The sequence below is a fragment of the Momordica charantia genome (assembly GCF_013281855.1).
Source record: "Momordica charantia cultivar OHB3-1 chromosome 2 unlocalized genomic scaffold, Mcharantia_2.0 BLBB01000002.1, whole genome shotgun sequence".
Lineage (NCBI taxonomy): Eukaryota > Viridiplantae > Streptophyta > Magnoliopsida > Cucurbitales > Cucurbitaceae > Momordica > Momordica charantia.
The window spans coordinates 17,902,224-17,922,074 of record NW_028275160.1 but is presented as its reverse complement, the minus strand read 5'-3'; the positions used below and the strand labels follow the sequence as shown (position 1 = coordinate 17,922,074).

The 19,851-nt window shown below is 41.0% G+C and overlaps 1 non-coding gene across 1 annotated transcript; it reads right to left on the bottom strand.

Moving 5' to 3' along the window:
• Window positions 1-19,067: 19,067 nt before the first annotated feature.
• LOC148212942 (small nucleolar RNA R71) lies at window positions 19,068-19,174 on the bottom strand. The gene has a single exon (XR_015789568.1). It is a non-coding gene; the product is annotated as a small nucleolar RNA R71 (small nucleolar RNA).
• Window positions 19,175-19,851: the final 677 nt, after the last annotated feature.

Here is a 19,851-nt window from a genome sequence, read left to right as displayed (position 1 = left end):
GTGGAAGAGTCAAGTTATGGGCATGAAGTTGTTTGCAAATCCATCTGTAAACCAATGGTATTATATATCAATTTATTCAATTTTTTTGAGCTTAATACGTCAATGTTAACAACAACAAAAAAAAAACTTCATTTTTAACATAATTATGTGGGATTTTGTCCCACATAGAAAGAAATTGAGACCAAATATCTCTTTATATAGGCACATGTGAGGGGAAGTAATCGCCGAGCCTTGTAACGAGGGTTTGTAACCCAAGTGGGGGCATCAAAGTCGTTGGAGATTGGTCCTTATTACTTGGTTGGGACTTCGAAGAGGTCTACAATTGGGGCTTTTTCGAAAAAATTGATATTATGTTTATTTGAAGCATGTGAGTATCAATTGATAAAGTTTTGTCTGAAATTGATCTTTCGGTTATTTTTTTGAATATTTGAAATTATGTTTTATATGATTTGATAAAGTTTGTTAGAAATTATTTAAATGTTTTGAACCGACTTCATATTGAAAGTATGTATTTGTTTTGCATATTTATTTGGCAGATATTTTTGATTAATTTGATAGGGCTATCCGGATATACCATATTTTTTGTTTTGAGGAACGTTTTGCTTATTTGAGGTAATAGCCTGATTTGGAATTGATGGATTTATGTTCTGGCTTATTTGGGGGAAGACACTTTTGTGGTTTGACATTCGTTGGGAATCAAGATTCATGTGTGTATTATTCAGTCACATGGCCTCACACTTATGTAACTGCTTTGTTTGTTATGGTCGATATTATTTCGACAACTCTGTTCTGGTAAATATTAATTCGACAACTCTGATGGAAGCTCTGATTGTTTGGTGTTACCGACGGGTAACCACATATGTTCTGCAGGCTACCCAAATAATGTAACTTCCCACTCTGATTTTGAAAGTGTGAATGAATGTAAGATTGTTTTGAATGTTTGAATGATTTAGTTTATTCGAATGTTTGAAAGTTCTACTAAATGTTTTCGAAGGAATTTTAAATGTTTTGGTCTGTTTGTATTTTTGTTAGAAATGTTTTGAAACGAAAAAATGAATTTCAATGTTTGATATGAAAATTGCTTATTGAGTATTTTTATACTATTTTTTCTCGTTTTCTAAATGTTTTTAGATGAAGGTTCGAATGACTGCTCTGATAGTGAATGAGGAATAACATTCTGGCATGAGGAGTTGAAATCTTTAGTATTTTCCATTGTTTTTTTAAGCTTATGAGAACTTAGTTCTGCTAGTTATTCTTTGGCTTTATTATAGTATATGTTTTTGTTTCAAAGTTGGACTTGTCCTTATCTTTTGTCATAGTATATAATTAAATAAAGAAGTTTTTCCTTTAATATAGTGTTTATTTGTTTATGCTTCCGCATTTTGTCAGAATGACTGTATTAGAAAATATAGGTTGTAACAAGTGGCCGGTGTATGCATTTTGTGGGCTTTTGGAAAATGTCTTTTGGCTATTTAGTTTATTTAACATGTATATCTCATATCTTTATTCTTGTTGGACGTGTTAGTTATGGGTCATTGAATGCATGTTCTGAAGTTGGTCATTTGTGCTAGCGTTATGTTGTTGGAGTTTAGTGTTTTTAAATGTTAAATGTTTGTAATAGTTACCTGTCTCGGAAAGGTATGTTTGAAGGCTTTGAGAGCTGTGCTTATTTTTGTTACATTACGTAAACCATGTTGAAATTGTCTGCTGAGGTTTGATTGGGTAAAGTGTACTATTTATTTTCCAAGAGCCATTATCCGTGCGTTCTATATTTTGTGAGCATGTTGCTAGTTGTTAAATGATGTGTTTATGTGATCTATGCATATTAAAATCATTCTGGATGATGGACTGTGCTAGGATGTTATGAATAGTATGGATTGGAGGCTAGGTACTAGAATACTGGTTGGAGGCCGGTGATGGGATGTGGAGTTTGGATGTTACAAAAGAAAAATGAGTGAGTTTCAGGGCCCTTGGTACAAAGGTCGAGGGCTGATACGTTAATATTGGGTGTCGAGGCTCTGGGTACAAAGGTCGGTGGTCGATACACCGGTCTCAGTATGGATGAATGTTGAGGCTCCACGTACAAAGGTCGGAGGTCGGCATGAAGAAACAAATTTTTGGATTGGCATTGCTAGGTGGTTGTCGAGGCTCTAGGTAGAAAGGTCAGGGGTTGATATGGAAAATTGGTTAGGATGAGATTCGAGGCTCTGAGTACAAAGGTCGAAGATTGGTACACCAGTCTTCGTATAAATGCCCGACAAATCCTTGGGTACAAAGGTCAAGGGTCGAACGCCAAATTTATGTAGAGGAGTGTCGGGGCCTTGGGTACAAAGGTCAAGGACCGGCATGAAAAGAAAAAGTTAGACATGGAAAATTAACATGGCGACAAGGGTTAGGAAGTGTATGGAATAGTCAGGAGCCAGCGGGCTAGGTGATGTGGGTTGTGTTACTATCAATGCTTGGTGTGTGTTGTCAACCTTTACAACTTTTTGTCTGCTTGAATTTTCACTTTAATATGTCGTGTCGTATACCGCGTGTTTGCATGTCTGTGTTGTGTAGTGTTGGGGGTGTTGCCCTAAACTTGTAGTTTGTAATTATGTAAAAACAAATTCATATTCAATAAAGTTATATTTAATCAATTTTTTGTTAAATTCATAGCATTGAATTGTCTATGTCCAATGAACTCAACATCAAAGGTTATTATCATGTAACCGGGACAGTATATATACAGGGTATATATTTGATATACCCTCAATATACAAGTGGATAATGTCTCTGGAATAACCTAAATAGTCTATACTATATGGATAAGAATGGGTACCTTATCCTGAAAACACGATGGATACGTCCCACTTTGTAAATGTTACAGACGACCCAATCTAGGTCGTTTGTGTGGAGATATGCAAGTAGGGATATCCTAGACAATGCATTTGTGTAAGACCGGACATCGAAATAGCCAATCTTTAGATGTAACGCCGTTGACTAATAGATTGCAATTTCATAAGATGACTAGACAACTTATTCCCAATAGTGAGTGAGTTATGGATTCTTGTCCGTGACGACTCGTTCTTTAATTTGTATGGGTGAAAGTGGCTGATAACTCTCCAAAAGAGAGTTATTTTAGTAAATAATTGGGTTAATTTGTGCTTAAATGTGATGATCTTTATCTAAGAAGCATGCTATAGTGAGGAATTGCGCGAAAAAGTTAATTATCATATGTTAAATCCTTAAGTTGCTGAATTTATACAAGTTCCTACTTATTTTCCTTATTTTTGGTTTAATTGTGCAAAATTTGGAGAAGTTGTCGAGGAGCAGCATAATGCCAGAATTAGAGGAGAAATCCTAGAGCGTTGTTGTGCCAGAGCATGTCAATGTTGGAGCATCGCTTATTGTAGAAATTCCTAGGCAGCGCAGAAACAAGCGAGATTTTCACTTATGTCCGTACAACGCGCGTTTTACTGAGTTTTGCCCTAATTTTCGAGGGTTCAATAAAAGCAACAAGATAAGGTTGCCTCACCATCATTCCCCAAGGGGGAATCGATCCCAAGAGAGAAAATACTCGAAAAATGGTGCTGAAGTCGAAGAGAGCAGACCCATTTTGAGGAAGAGCTAACGATAGGAAAGAGCTGCAGCTGCCATTGCGTGCTAGAGATCTCCATATACGTTTTTCTATCTTTCTCTAGAATGGGTTGTATCTTTCCTTTACCCATTTCGTTTTCCTTTTCCCCATGAACTAAACTCCATTTTGGGGAGATTTATATGTTGTAACTCACCTGATACTGAACCTCTAGCTGATGCATCTGTTTTTAAATAAAGCTGTTTTGTATTTCTTCAATCTTGCGTGATATTGTTGGTCACTCTGTGGTGTTTGCTATCTTCTGTACTAACCCGAGAGGGCTTATGGGTGCTGCTTTGCTTTATTTGTGATTATCACTTTTCTATAGCTTTAGGGATCCACTCAGGAATGGGATCCCCTAATCTTGCCTATAGCTTGCGTTATTGCTTCGGTGTATACCAACGGAAGTTGTACTTACTCACATTTAGGGCGTCTCGGAAGGGAACCGAGTTGAGCTGGGCATTAATAGATGTTACTAAGCTAGAGGGTATGTTGATAACCTGTGAAAGTATGTTGAATCTCTCCCACCTTGTCGATATCTGTTAACCCTTCATTATCGCTTTCTCTGCTACAGCTTTTTCTTGCCCCAGCATCTTTTATTACATTATTTATCTCTGATTTCATTTCTACCTTTTTATAGCATTTTAATTAGTTTCGTTATACAACCACTTTTTATCTTCTATTTGCATTTTTTGTATTCTTGAACACATGCTTAAAGTAACATCCTTAGTCCCTGTGGATTCGACCTTGTTCGTACTATAATCGACGAGTATAGTGTACACTTGCACTTGCATTTATCACAATTGTGGGAACGCAACAGTGGACCAACTCGCCAACTAAATATTCCTACCATTTTAGGGACAAGACTGAGTGTGGAATTGGGAACATAACTTCACAAGATGGAATTCACTCCTCCCCGATCTTAGGAGAGTAGATGAGTGTTCTCTTAAATGCTGACTCCAGGACTTGAATAAGGGGCCCCACCATCTCATTGGCCCGATAGGAACTTACGGTTATTTGTCGAACGATAACCGAGTTGTTCGTTAAAAGAATAGTGTTATTTAAGGAGTAAGACGTAAATAGGAGGAAAACGGTAATTTGACCCAGGTTGAGTTACGAGAACTCGTGAAGGATTACTTGCCATCAATGGTTGTATATCCGTGGACACGAAAATATTCTACAGTGAGAATGGTGCACTTGCAAATTGTTAGTTGAGTGACCCGTAGTTAACGAATGTTCATTAACTCGATCAATGAGTTTGACCGATTAATCTCGTATCGTTGGAACTTCTGATCTGTAGGTCCATTAGGTCCACTTGCTAGCTCATAACGGGTAAAACTAGGATCAAGAATTATGAAATAATTTGAAATGTTCAAATTATACAAGGAATGTATATATTGTATATTTATACATTATATATAAATATATATTAATTTTGGATAAAGATACAAGATTTATTACTTGAATGAGATTCAAATAATAATTAATATGAATTGGATTCCTATTAAAACTATAGGTGATACAAGAGTTTTTTTTTAAATATGATTCAAATATTTAATTTAAAAATAATAATTAATTGTTAGTTATTTATGTATTCATTTAATTAATATTAAAATTTGATTAATTAATTAATTATTAATTATTAATAGATTAATAAGTATTAAATAAATAATTAATTATTAATTAGATTAATAAGTAATTAAACTAATTAAATGTTAATTAATTTAATTTAAATATAATTAGTTAATTTAGTTAGTTTGATTGTATAATTAAATAGAAAAAAATAAATGAACTTCCGTGCACAAATGCATGGGAGTGATGACGTGGGATAACTCCCCACGTCGGTTTGTTTCAACTGCAGAAAAGTTGTGCAGGGCTTATTTGCTCTTGTACATGCAAAAGAAATCAGAGAAGGACTCTCTCTCAATTTGCTCTAAAAAATTCCTCTTTTGATTTCATAAATCGTTGCTCCCACAAGCACGTTCTCGTTCCTAGATGATAGCCGGGAAGATTTGGCTGTGGTGTTCGCTGGTAATTCCTTGAATAACGGTTCTTCAAAGGTAAAGGAAAAAACTTTCTCCTGTATTTTTCTCTTATCCCCTCTCTGCAATTACTGTTTTCAGGTAAGGATATGGGATATCACCATGATGGTGTCGAGAGGGCTCGACCGAGGAAGGACCATTAGGCTGTGTTATACTTGTTTTTCTTCCTTTTGTTAGGATAGTTGACTTCTCTTTTAATTTGGACATACTAGTAGAGTGATGTTTGTTGGTGGCCTGGTTTGTGTTGTATGATCTGTCTGAACAATTTATTGCCCTTAAGTCAATGTTCACTTTTGTTTATTTAGATTTGTTATGAGTATTGACTATTGTTTAAACATGATTAAACATGATTAAACAGGATTTTATGTTTGTTTAGCCTACAGATGGTGAGTTCATTTCTTTGGTTGTTGTTTGGGGGAAGAAACCTGACTACCACGTGGAGGACGATGATTCGCTATTAAAAATTGACCCAGATAACAGTTTACGCAGTTCCACCTCGAATCCCTCCGAGATGGAAGGCTTAGTCGTTTTTTCCAAATGTTGAGTTATTATCTCATGAAAAAGTGTCTGAGTTTGATCTGTTCGAACCCGACATGTCTGACCTCAATTCCAACCAAGGTAACCGCATGTCGGAACCCCTATCCGAACCTAAACCTATAAATAGAGGGCCTCATTTGACCATGAGGTATCAAATTTCTCCTCAAACTTAATATTGAGTCCGAGCTGCTTACTTACTTAGCGTCGGAGATTTTGCCCTCTTGTGCAGGTTTTCCCTGTGAGTTTCAGGTCGGAACGAGCACAGAGTTTGAGCTTGACTCAATTTGACGTCGTGCAAATTCTTCCATAAACATTTGGCGCCTTCTGTGCGAAAAGGACAACGTAAGTTGTCCCGAAAACTAAATAATCTGAGATGGTTTAGCCATCAGATTCTGCAAACATTGTAGAACAGAGCGGTTTAAATGGAAACAATTGCACTCAACGCGAGGTTGATGCCAAGATAGCCGAAGATCAAGTACGAGCAGGGCAAGAGGTAGATCCACCTCGGAGGTCGACCCGCAATACGAATACGATCATGCCTCCGCACATCCGAGACCCAGTAAGACCAACTTAGGTCGAGGTGGGATCTTAAAGAAGACCTCTCGAAGGGCCGCGCCAGTTGCGGACGTAGAAGTTATGGCTACCCTCAAGTGGGAACTAGATGATATGCGCAACCGAGTGCTCACAATGGAGGAAAGTTATAACGAATTGATGCGGGCAAACCGAACTGGGTCCCAATCCAAGGTCCCAGACGGAGCAGATGACCTACCAGATGACGGAGACGACCAAGATCTGCACCTTCATCCCGACGACGATAAAACCATTGTCGACAATGAAGGGGTCGACTATAGTCGACGGGAGCACGATCTCAGAAAGCACCTCATCGACAAAAAGAGGAACGCCTCATGAGGCCCGAAGATATCCCCATCCTGCTCCTGCAAATATTCTAACTCTGACCTCAAAACCCAATCAAGGTACAAAGCTTTAATGCTAGAGGGAGTGATCACGAGGGAAGAGTTCGACCTTATCAAGAACAGGTTTGACGAGCAAGTTGAAGCACTTAAGGCGAAGTGCGAGAAAAAGGAGATCCCATTTGATGATGGCAAAATGGGTGAATTGTCCTTCACTTTGGACATTTTGGAGACCCCAATCCCTCCAAAGTTCAAGACACCCGCCATGAAGCTCTATGATGGGTCTAAGGACCCGATGGACTATGTTGAGGTCTTTGAAGGCCTCATGGACTTTCAGGCGGCATCCGATGCCATCACATGTCGAGCATTATAGATCACTCTTATAGAGAGTGCTGGGCACTGGTACAGAAGGCTGCTAGCGAGGTCGATCTCGACCTACAGTCAATTCTCGAATACCCAAACTTTAGGACAGAGGATCTCTGCGACAGCGGCAGCTTAAGGTGGAACCCATAGGGCGCGCGTCTTCGCTCTCACCAGGGGGATGTTGAGCATGCCGAGGCGGTGGTCACAGGTACCTTTTCTTTGCGAGTCTTGAGCTGTGCGTATATGCTTGTGCTTTATTGCATGCGTGTTACTTTTGCAGAGATTGTTTTAGTGCTTAGTATGCCTGCTTACGCATTATTTGACTCTGGATCTAGTCATTCTTTCATTGGTTCTACCTTTGTTCGACATGCAGACCTAGAGCTAGAATCGTTAGGCTTTTTGTTGTCGGTATCCACACCGTCAGGATCTGTGTTGGTCACTAGTCAAGTGGTGAAAGGAGGCCAGCTCTTTTTCGATGGTAAGACCTTGGAAATGAAGTTAATCCAACTAGATATGCAGGATTTCGATGTGATACTAGGCATGGATTGGTTGGCGGCTAATCGGGCTAGTATTGATTGCTCGAAGAATGAAGTTAGCTTCCGCTTGCCCTCCGGACAATACTTTACCTTTAAAGGAGTCAAGGCCGGGGTCCCGAGGGTGGTGTCGGCATTGAAGGCCAGCCATCTTCTCCAGCGTGGTGCCTGGGCCTATTTGGCTAGCGTTGTGGATGCAAGGAAGGTTGTGCCGAGCATTGAGGCGGTTCGTGTGGTTAATGAGTTCACTGACGTGTTCCCTGAGGACCTCCCCGGCTTGCCTCCGTCTCGTGAAGTGGACTTTTGTATAGAGTTGCTGCCAAGGACAGCTCCCATCTCGAAAGCACCTTATCGAATGGCTCCGACAGAGCCGAAAGAGTTGAAGCTACAGTTGGAAGAACTACTCGACAAGGGTTTCATCCGCCTAAGCGTGTCCCCTTGGGGTGCGCCCGTGCTCTTTGTAAAAAAGAAAGACGGTTCTATGCCACTTTGTATAGATTACAGGGAACTAAACAAAGTTACGGTTAAGAATAAGTATCCCCTACCCCGCATTGATGACCTTTTTGATCAGCTTCAGGGAGCGAAGGTGTTCTCGAAGATAGACTTGCGTTCGGGGTACCACCAGTTAAGGCTAAAGGAGGCCGACATTCCAAAGACAGCGTTCAGAACAAGGTATGGGCACTATGAGTTCATCGTGATGTCTTTTGGACTCACAAATGCTCCGGCAGCCTTTATGGATCTAATGAATCGGGTCTTTAGGAAGTATTTAGATTCATTTGTCATTGTGTTTACCGGTGACATCCCTATATACTCCAAGACTGAGGAGTGTCACGAGGAGCATCTCAGACAGGTTATGACTACACTACGAGAAAATAAGTTGTATGCAAAGTTTTCAAAGTGTGAGTTATGGCTACACAAAGTGGCTTTCCTAGGACACAGTCACCAGGGACGGTATTGCAGTAGACCCCGCCAAGGTAGAGGCTATTAGCAATTGGCCAAGACCTAGTCCAGTTACAGAGATTCGTAGTTTCCTCGGCTTGGCTGGTTACTACAGGAAGTTCATCCATAATTTCTCTCGGATAGCGGCACCGTTGACGCAGTTGACTCGTAAGAATGCTACCTTCACTTAGAGCAGCGAGTGTGAGGAGACTTTTCAAGAACCAAAGAAGTGTTTGGTGTCTGCACCAGTGTTAACTGTCCCCGGTGGGACGGGAGATTTGGTGGTTTACAGCGACGCCTCGCGAAACGGCTTGGGATGTGTGCTGATGCAACATGGGAAAGTTATAGCTTATGCTTCTCGACAACTGAAAGTGCATCAGCTTAACTACCCCACTCATGACTTACAACTAGCAGCAGTTGTCTTCGCCTTAAACTTGTGGCGACACTACCTTTAGGGAGAAAGAATTCAGGTCCTCACGGATCATCAGAGTTTGAAGTACCTTTTCACTCAGAAGGAGCTTAACTTAAGACAGAGACGGTGGCTAGAGTTGGTGAAGGACTATGATTGTGAGATTAGTTACCATCCAGGTAAAGCAAATGTGGTGGTCGATGCTCTTAGTAGAAGAGCGGCAAGTGTGGCATCTCTTGTAGTGGTCTGCAGTCCAATACACAGCGAATTGGAACGCTTGGAGGTGGAGCTGATGGTGGATGATGTCTCCACGTTGTTGGCTCGACTCTCAGTGGAACCTAGCCTGAGCCAGAGGATCATTGTTGCCCAAAAGGAAGACCTTAGCTTGGCCAAAGGCTTTAGTATGGTGGGCCATGGGGATTTCACTCTCTCGGGTGAGGCAGCTTTGCTTTTTCGCGGAAGGTTGTGTGTGCCAAAAGATTATTCTTTGATGAAGGACTTACTGGGAGATGCACACAATACTCCATACTCGGTCCACCCAGGAAGCACCAAAATGTACCAAGACCTTAAGAACATTACTGGTGGCATAACATGAAGAGGGAAATAGCTCAGTTTGTTAGCAAGTGTTTGACGTGCCAACAAGTAAAGGCTTCAAGACAGAGACCTGCTGGATTGCTGCAACCTTTGAGCATACCAGTTTGGAAGTCGGACGATGTGGCTATGAACTTCATTACAGGACTACCAAGGACGGTTAAGGGATTCACTGTGATTTGGGTAGTTGTAGATCGTTTGACCAAGTCTGCTCACTTTATTCCCGGCAAGGCCACGTATACAGTAGAAAAATGGGCGGAACTGTATTTACAGAAAATTGTCAGGCTACATGGTATACCGGTATCCATAGTGTCCGATCGCGACCCGCGTTTCACCTCGACTTTTTCGCGAAGTTTACACAAGTCCTTGGGCACTAAGTTGGACTTTAGCACGACATTTCACCCCCAAGCCGATGGTCAGACGGAGCGGGTGAACCAGGTTTTAGAGGACATGCTTAGAGCTTGCATGTTAGACTTTGGTGGTAGTTGGGACAAGTACCTCTACCTAATAGTGTTGGCTTATAATAACAGTTTTCAGGCCACGATTGGGATGGCCCCATACGAGGCACTATATGGGAAGGAGTGTCGGTCTCCGGTTAATTGGGACGAAGTCGGAGAAAGAGTTCTCTTGGGACCGGATTTGGTGCAGGCGACTAACAGTGCCATTCAAAAGATCAAGAGAAGGATGCAAGTTGCTCAGAGCCGTCAAAAGAGTTATGCAGACGTCAGGCGTAGGGAGCTCGAGTTTGTGGTAGGTGAGCGGGTGTTGCTTCGTATGGCACCCGTGAAGGGAATTTTACGATTTGGGAAGAAGGGAAAGCTTGGTGCAAGGTTCATTGGGCCTTTTGAAATTTTTTAATGTATCGGCCCAGTCGCGTATAGGTTGGCCTTGCCACCATCGTTGGCAGTGGTTCACAATGTGTTTCACGTGTCTATGCTGAGGAAGTACATTCATGACCTTTCGCACGTTTTGGACCCTGAACCATTACAATTAGATGAGTCTTTGTGCTACGAAGAGGTACCCGTCAAAATTTTGGCAAAAGAAACCAAGTTGTTGAAGAACCGGACGATTCGCTTGGTTAAGGTTTTGTGGAGAAACCACCAAGTGGAAGAAGCTACTTGGGAGTGGGAGGACGATATCAAGGAGAGATACCCTGAACTGTTGGAACAGTCAATTTTCGAGGACGAAAGTTTTTGAAGGAGGAAAGTCTGTAACGTCCCGAGTCCCTCGGGTTAGTTAGTCTCGAATCAGGAGATTTTTCATTTAAATTTTAAATTGATTGTTAATTAAATTTATCTATATTTATCGAGCTCTAAAATCCAATTAAATTAATAATTACCAGACTCCGTGTGGTGGGTCTTGTTTTAAGGGGGATGGACTTCTTTTCTCTTCGGCTTGGACTTGTTGGGCCTCCATTGAGCTAATTTGGTTCTAAAACAAAACAAAAAAAAAAAAGGAAAACCCTAAGCTCCCTCTTCTCCTTCATTCTTACCCTAGCCGCCCACCACCCCCTCCTTCTTGTTGTAAAGTTTGGCAGCCACAAGAGTGTTTCCCGGCGAGGTGCAGCAGTGGCCGACTACGACACGACGATTGAATAGCAACCAACGAGCGGCGGCGCTTATTCGGATCGAGCAGCGGCAGCGGCGGCGATGCGGCGCTTCTTCGGATCGGACAGCAGCGACGGCGGCGCTCCTCCAGATCGAGCAGCGGCAGGCGGTGCGACTTCCCTGACGTCCCGGCGGTCTGCAGCAGTGGCGACGCGTTCCCCGACGGTCTGCAACGAACCAGCACCGCTCCTCCTCGCGGCGGCACATGGCGACGGGCCAGATCCGCGGCGGCGCATGGCGAAGCGGCTGTACAGCGGCGAAGCGGCGGCGACCTGCTGCTACGATCCGACGAACGACGACTCCAGCGGCGGGATTTGTGCGTTACAGCAGTGTTTAGGACGTTTGGAGGTGACCCACTTCCGTTCGAAGCTCGATTTAGGCTACCCACACCTTAGCGAGCTAGATCTAGGTGACCCACATCTATACGAAGTCGGTTTTGGTGGTAATGAGTCATTCGAACCCTTTTAGAATTGATTTCGAAAGCTAAATAGTGTATGTAACTTGCTGTATTTTTCTTTTTTAGTGCTTTGGTGTGAGGTCGACGCAAAACTTAAGGGCGCGGTTGTGAGTAAGTAGACAAGGGGCGTGTGCGTGCGTTAATGTGTGCTAAATGGTCTCTAACGTGCTGATTTTGTGGCGTTGAATGCTAATTTTGTTACGTCATCGTGCTAAATAATTCTCGTTGTGTTAGTCGATATACTTGGAGTAGTGTTGGATATTTGTCGATGAAAATGGTGAGTTTTCTGCTTTACTAAACTGTTGAGTATTGCTGTGGTAATGTTTGTTGCCTGGATATGCATGAATTGTTCGGCGTGTTTTGTGAGCTATTATCCTTAGTAATGCTTGTTAAATAATGATGTTGGATATTGAGCATGATTGGGTTATTATCTCATTATTAGAAAGTTGTCTATGTTGTGGAAGCATGCTGAATTGTACTTGTGAGTTGAAAGATGCAGGGTTAGTGGTATAAGAAAGTATATAGTAAGACTCTGGTGATAGTTGAATTCTTGGAGGGAATGAATGAGTGGGTGTCAGGGCCTCGGGTATAAATGGTCGGGGGCTGATACATGACTAATGGAGTGAATGAGTGAGTGTCAGGGCCTCGGGTTAAATGGCTGAGGGCTGACACGTCACTAATGGAGTATCAAGGCCTCGGGTATAAATGGTCAAGGGTCGATACGAGGAGTCATTTGAAAGGAAGACTATTGGGGCCTTGAATATAAATGGTCAAGGGCCAATAGATGGTGAAGACATCGGGGCCTCGGGTATAAATGGTCGAGGGCCGATGCAGCAGTGTCGGGGCTCTAGGTATAAATGGTCAGGGGTCGACTCTACTCGAAGGAAATAACTGTGGAAGGTTAGGATAACTTTGATAAGTGTAGAGGTACTTGTGATGTTAGGGAGACTAGAGATTGCTTGTTAACGTGCTTCCTGGTTGTGGTTGTCACTAAATTTTATGGAATGTGTTTATGTTTGAATGCATAATGTATTGAATAGCATGACTACGAATGTTTCTTGATATAGTTGAGCATGATGTGTGTGTGTGTTGGTGAGGGCTACTTACGGAGTATATTTTATATACTCACCGTCCCCCTCTACAATGATTGTTTCAGGTGAAGGACTCGTGGGCGACCATGGTGATGGGACGGAGGAGACATGACGAGCGAGGACCATAGGCTGCTTAGCACTCTTACTTAGCTTAAGTGATTAGTTAAGACCTTATGTGATGGTCAATAAACTATTTGTTCGTCTTTGAATAATTGAGAGATTCCCTCTTGTTGTTAGTTTCATTTCGGGATAGGTGCCTATTTTAGTTTTATTCCATTCATTGTGTTTTGCCTAGTTTGAATAATAAACTTGCCTCGTGAGGTGGTCCACGAATGTTGTTGAATGATATTCTATGAGATTGATTTATCGTTAAATTGATGAGAATTGGAACTTGATTTTATATATTTATTTGTATCGGGAGTTGGCATGACGTATTTGGGGGTTAAGTTTAATTAGTTGGGTAGTTAACGTGACCTAGAATTGTGTGGGAAATTCTGGGTCGTTACACTTGCTGTATTTTCTCACGTACATAATGACAATCAACTTCAATGTGTCCGTTTCGTTCATGAAATACTAGATTAGATGCAATATGTAGAGATGCTTGATTATCACACCAAAGTTTCACTGGAGTGGTGATGCCAAATCCCAATTCAGTCAGAAGCTGATATATCCATATTAATTCACACACCGATTGTGTTATAGCTCGATGTTCGGATTCAGCACTCGAATGCGACACCACATTCTGTTTCTTACTTTTCCATAAAACTGAATTACCTCCAACAAATACACAATATCCTGAGGTTGATTTCCTATCTTCCTTAGAACCTGCCCAATCAACATCTGAAAAACATTCAATATTATGATGACCGTGATCTTTATATAACAAACCACGTCCAAGAGCACCTTTCAAATAACATAGAATATGTTCCAATGTGGCCCAATGGTCAGTCGTAGGAGAACTCATAAACTGACTCATAATACTGACTAGATAACCAAGGACGGGCCTAGTAACTGCAAGGTAATTAGCTTCCCTACTAACCTCATATACGTCTCATGATCTTTCAACAACTACCCTTCCCTTATAAGTTGTAAATTAGGTATCAATGGAGTAATACGTCGCTTAGCAGCTAACTTTCATGTTTCAGTTAACAAATCAAGTACATATGTTCTTTGTGACAAAAGGATCCCTTTCTTGCTCCTTATTACCTCAATTCCTAAGAAGTATTTTAACATTCCCAGATCTTTAGTAAAAAATTGACTATGAAGAAAATACTTGAGTGATAAGATGCCTGATGTATCGTTACAATTAATCACAATATGATGAACATATACAACTAGTAAGATAACACCAGACTCAAATCATTTATAAAAGACAGAATGATCAACTTACTCTTTTTCAATCCAAATTTCTCAATCACCTGGCTGAATTTTCCAAACCATGCTCGCGGACTTTGTTTCAACCCATATAAGGATTTACGAAGGCGACATACCTTTCCATTCTCCCCATGAGCAACAAAACCTGGTGGTTGCTCTATATACACTTCTTCTTGAAGATCACCATTGAGGAATGCATTTTTAATATCAAGCTGATGCAACGGCCAGTGGTGAATAGATGTCAAGGAAAACCGCAGAAAAAGTACCATAATTATCAATTCCATAAGTATGCACATATCCTTTAGCAATAAGACGAGCTTTCAAACAAGCAATTGATCCATCAGGATGAACTTTAACAGCAAACACCAATTTACAACCGATAGGTTTCTTTCCTACAAGAAGAGACACTAAATCCCAAGTACCATTGTCTCCAACGCCCCGTGTTACTCAGGTCAGATTAACCTCAAGCCACGAGATTTTAGTCGAAAATTTATTTTAAAGTATTTAAATTGTCTTACCTTGTTTTATTTGGCTGTTGTGGTGCTATTGCGAGTTTTATTTTATAATTAATGAAGTAATTGTTTTCAGCTTTTGTACTGGGCCATTGGACATGTACGTTTAATTGGAAAATTAGAAATTTCAATTCTTTTACCCATTGGCTTTATTTACAAAAGTTGGGTAAATGAGCTTTTATTTTAAAACATAGAGGTAAAATAAAATGAACCCTAGCAAACCTTTGCCTTTCCCTAATCGTGAGCCACCAGCCCCACCATTTCTCCTTCATTCTGTCGCCCAGCCACATCTTCTCCTACCTGACGACCGGCGCGTCATCTTCTTCGGCGAACAGTAGCAGACGCGTGCGTCGTGGTTCATGGCAGTAGCAGGAGACGTTTCACTGCGGTTCTGGCGGCGATTCGGGGTGTTTTCCGATGGTACAGGGTCTTAGCAGTAGTGTTCGGTGTTCGTGGAGGTCGGTGACCTCGGGTGCAGTTTCCACACAGCGCACAGCCGCGTCATTATCAGTAGGTGTGTTCTCCTTATTGCGAAAACACTTGCAGCAACTTTCTTTGCAGCATTTAGCACCTACCCATGACCGTTTGAATCCAATTGAGGTAATCCACACCCATTCGAACTTAATCCAAGTTACCCATGATTACGCTTGTTTACATGCGTAAAAAGAAGGTTTTAGATGGTGTTTTTACTATGTTTCAGCTTTGTTTCGGATTTTTCTCGGTCGTTTGAGTTCCAATTCATGCAAAATTCATATATTATGGTTTGTGGTTGGCTTATATTGTATTTATGACATTTTAGGACCATTTGGGAGTGCAAATTAATCAAAAGAAGCAAAAAGACGGAAAAACCTACATGGGAGGCGCCAGGCGCCTGGGAAGCCTGCAGAAAAACTGGTTTTCTTCCAACTTTGCCCTTAATGAAACGCGTCTTCCAATGCGTTTTGGTGGTTCCAACCGATGCATACGTGTAGAAGAAGTGTTCCACTATCAGTTTGAGCACGATTTGGTCAGTCAAAAGAGTTGGAAATGGGTGATTCACCATCGTTTTAGGACCTACCTAACCAATTCTACACAGCTATAAATTCCAGCAACTTCTCCACCAAAATCATCAAGCCTTGCTTCCTTCTCTTGATCATTTTTAGTGTTTCTTTGTTGCTTTCTAAGTACTTTTGAGTTGCTTTCATTAGTTGCTTTTGGTTTTTAAATCCCGAGTACTTTACATTCCTTTATTGAGCTTTGTTTTGTTTCCATTTGTACTTAGTTATTTTCTACTTATTCAAATATATAAAAATCCAGCACTTTGCTTATCTTCCCTTTGCCTTTACTTTATTTTTAGTTAAGAGAGTTGTGTTTTTGGAGGAAAGAGCACGTGACACTCCCCCTTGCTTGGAAGAGAAGGGCGAAGCTCTCAATCCCGATAAAAACCCACCGTTAGTTAACTTTTGTTTTCCACACATGCATTCCACATTCAACCATTTTACTTCCTGTATTTTCTTCAATATGTCTTTCTAAATTCCCGTCTCTAGCCCGGTTATGGATAGTTAGCCTTTTATGTCTAAAAAGGGTTGCTAAGAAGTAGTGTTTTTGCTTTCCATTCATTGCTCAACATGTTTTCCCAAAAAGTTAGGATTTAGAGAAGGCCACTGTAGGTCTTAACAAGTCATTACTGAAAAGGTTGCTTATTTGCATTGTTGAGTGGTTAAACCGAGGAGAGGAGCGTGATTACGCTTGTTTACATGCGTAAAAAGAAGGTTTTAGATGCTGTTTTTACAATGTTTCAGCTTTGTTTCGGATTTTTCTCGATCGTTTGAGTTCCAATTCATGCAAAATTCATATATTATGGTTTGTGGTTGGCTTATATTGTATTTATGACATTTTAGGACCATTTGGGAGTGCAAATTAATCAAAAGAAGCAAAAAGACGAAAAAGTATCATGGGAGGCGCCAGGCGCCTGGGAAGCCTGCAGAAAAACTGGTTTTCTTCCAACTTTGCCCATAATGAAACGCGTCTTCCAATGCGTTTTGGTGGTTCCAACCGATGCATACGTGTAGAAGAAGTGTTCCACTATCAGTTTGAGCACGATTTGGTCAGTCAAAAGAGTTGGAAATGGGTGATTCACCATCGTTTTAGGACCTACCTAACCAATTCTGCACAGCTATAAATTCCAGCAACTTCTCCACCAAATTCATCAAGCCTTGCTTCCTTCTCTTGATCATTTTTAGTGTTTCTTTGTTGCTTTCTAAGTACTTTTGAGTTGCTTTCATTAGTTGCTTTTCGTTTTTAAATCCCGAGCACTTTACATTCTTTTATTGAGCTTTGTTTTGTTTCCATTTGTACTTAGTTATTTTCTACGTATTCAAATATATACAAATCTAGCACTTTGCTTATCTTCTCTTTGCCTTTGCTTTATTTTTAGTTAAGAGAGTTGTGTTTTGGAGGAAAGAGCACGTGACACTCTCCCTTGCTTGAAAGAGAAGGGCGAAGCTCTCAATCCCGATAAAAACTCTCCATTAGTTAACTTTTGTTTTTCACACATGCATTCCACATTCAACCATTTTACTTGCTGTATTTTCTTCAATATGTCTTTCTAAATTCCCGTCTCTAGCCCGGTTATGGATAGTTAGCCTTTTATGTCTAAAAAGGGTTGCTAAGAAGTAGTGTTTTTACTTTCCATTCATTGCTCAACATGTTTTCCCAAAAAGTTAGGATTTAGAGAAGGCCACTGTAAGTCTTAACAAGTCAATACTGAAAAGGTTGCTTATTTGCATTGTTGAGTGGTTAAACCGAGGAGAGGAGCGCCTTAGACATAAGGGTTCCGCTTAAGTAGCCTAGACATAGGACCTTAACCCGAGGTTGCGACTATTTCCATCCTAAAACTAAGATATATCTCATAATAGACATATTAGGGAATGTCTTAGGACTTTGAACTTGCTTAGACATAAGTAAAGTGAGAAGCGTAGTCGTTAGTTTCTAAAGTAAAATGCATATTATCCTTAGCATGTCCTTGATTCTTTGTTGGCTAACTTGAAGTAAATCGGGCTAGGTTTTATTATTATAAGTCCAAATCCCAAATCCAAAACCATTATTTGTGACCACTTCCCATTTTACAAGAATCACTCATTTCAACATTCACTATTCTTTAAAACTTCAGAGTTTGGGAATTGTTTAGAAGTCCATGAGGATCGATACTTGGATACTCCATCCATTTTATATTACTCTGACAGGTGTGCGCTTGCATCTATATAATTGTTACCACGCTTAGTGTGTGCATTCAGCATAAACATCCCAGTCAAGTTTTTGGCGCCGTTGCCGGGGACTTTAGTTTTAAAATTATTTTCAAATTCTTTTAGTTTTTATTTTTGTGAATTGTTGTTGGGTGTAATTTCCATCCACCGTTTTTGTTCTATATTTTTGGTCGTTTATCTCACAAGGGTAAGTTAAAGTGCATGAGCACAAGATCTTTTCTTCTACCCCTTGACCCTGAGATTGAGCGGACCCTTCGAAAAACTCGAAAGGAGCAAAGACTTCGAAAACAACTAGAAAAGCAAAAAGAGAGAGAAGGTGAAATCAGTCCTGAAAGTGAGGTAGAGAGTACGAGCACATCAATGGCAGATATTCCACCTCGTGATCCGGTTGATCCACCTGCTGTTAACGGTAATATGAAGGATCATGCAAGAAATGATGAATTCAACCATATCCAGATGGCAGACAACAGAGACGTGGCAATGCGAGAATATGCCGCCACGGCTTTTCAGAACTTTGATTCAGGGATAGTCAACCCTATTCCAGCCCACGCAAACTTTGAGCTTAAACCAATGATGTTCCAAATGTTGCAGACAATTGGACATTTTGGAGGGCAGGAACATGAGGATCCACATGATCATCTGAAATCATTCATTCAAATTGCAAATGCATTTCGATTACCTGGTATAACAGACGATGCTCTGAGACTAACACTTTTTCCATTTTCTTTGAAGGACCAAGCTAGAGCATGGCTCAATGCATTTCCACCGGGATCCATCACCACATGGGGGTCGTTAGTGGAGAAGTTCTTAACAAAATTCGTCCCACCTACTCGCCACGCTGATATCAGAGAGGAGATCATCTCCTTTAGACAGTATGATCGTGAACCTGTTCACGAGGCGTGGGAGAGATTTAAAGAACTAATCAGGAAATGTCCGAACCATGGCTTGCCGGCATGCATCCAGATAGAACATTTCTTTAGAGGCTTAGATCATCCTACTAAGATGATGCTAAACAATGCTGCCAACGGAGCCTTTACAAAGAAGACATTCAACGAGATAGTTGACATCCTAAATGACTTAGCTTCACACAACGAACTATGGTGTTCGCAAAGATCTAGGGCAGCACCAAAGAAGCAAGATCCAGCTGGAGTTTTGGCTCTGGACATTGCGACCTCGATGCAAAAAGAGATGGTTACAATGAACCAGAGGCTGAAAGAGATGGCATTGGGAATAAAAAATCCATTAGCCACGCCGATACAACCTGTGCAGTCGGATTATTGCACTCCTGCCCCTGTTTGCCAAGTCAACGATCTCATTTGTTCATTTTGCAGTGAAAACCATATTTATGATAATTGTCCACATAACCCTGCTTCTGTTTTTTATGTAGGACATGGGAACAATAGGAACTTTAACCCATATTCGAACACCTACAACCCAGGTTGGAGGCACCACCCTAATTTCTCATGGGGCGGACAAGGAGGTTCGAGCGGTTTTAATCAAGGGCAGAGCCAGCAGAACAAGCAGCCCTATGTTCCACCTACACAGCAATACATCCCACCACCGCAACAGCAGTACAATCAGAGAACACAGACTCCACCAGTTCAAAATAACAACTCAAATCTTG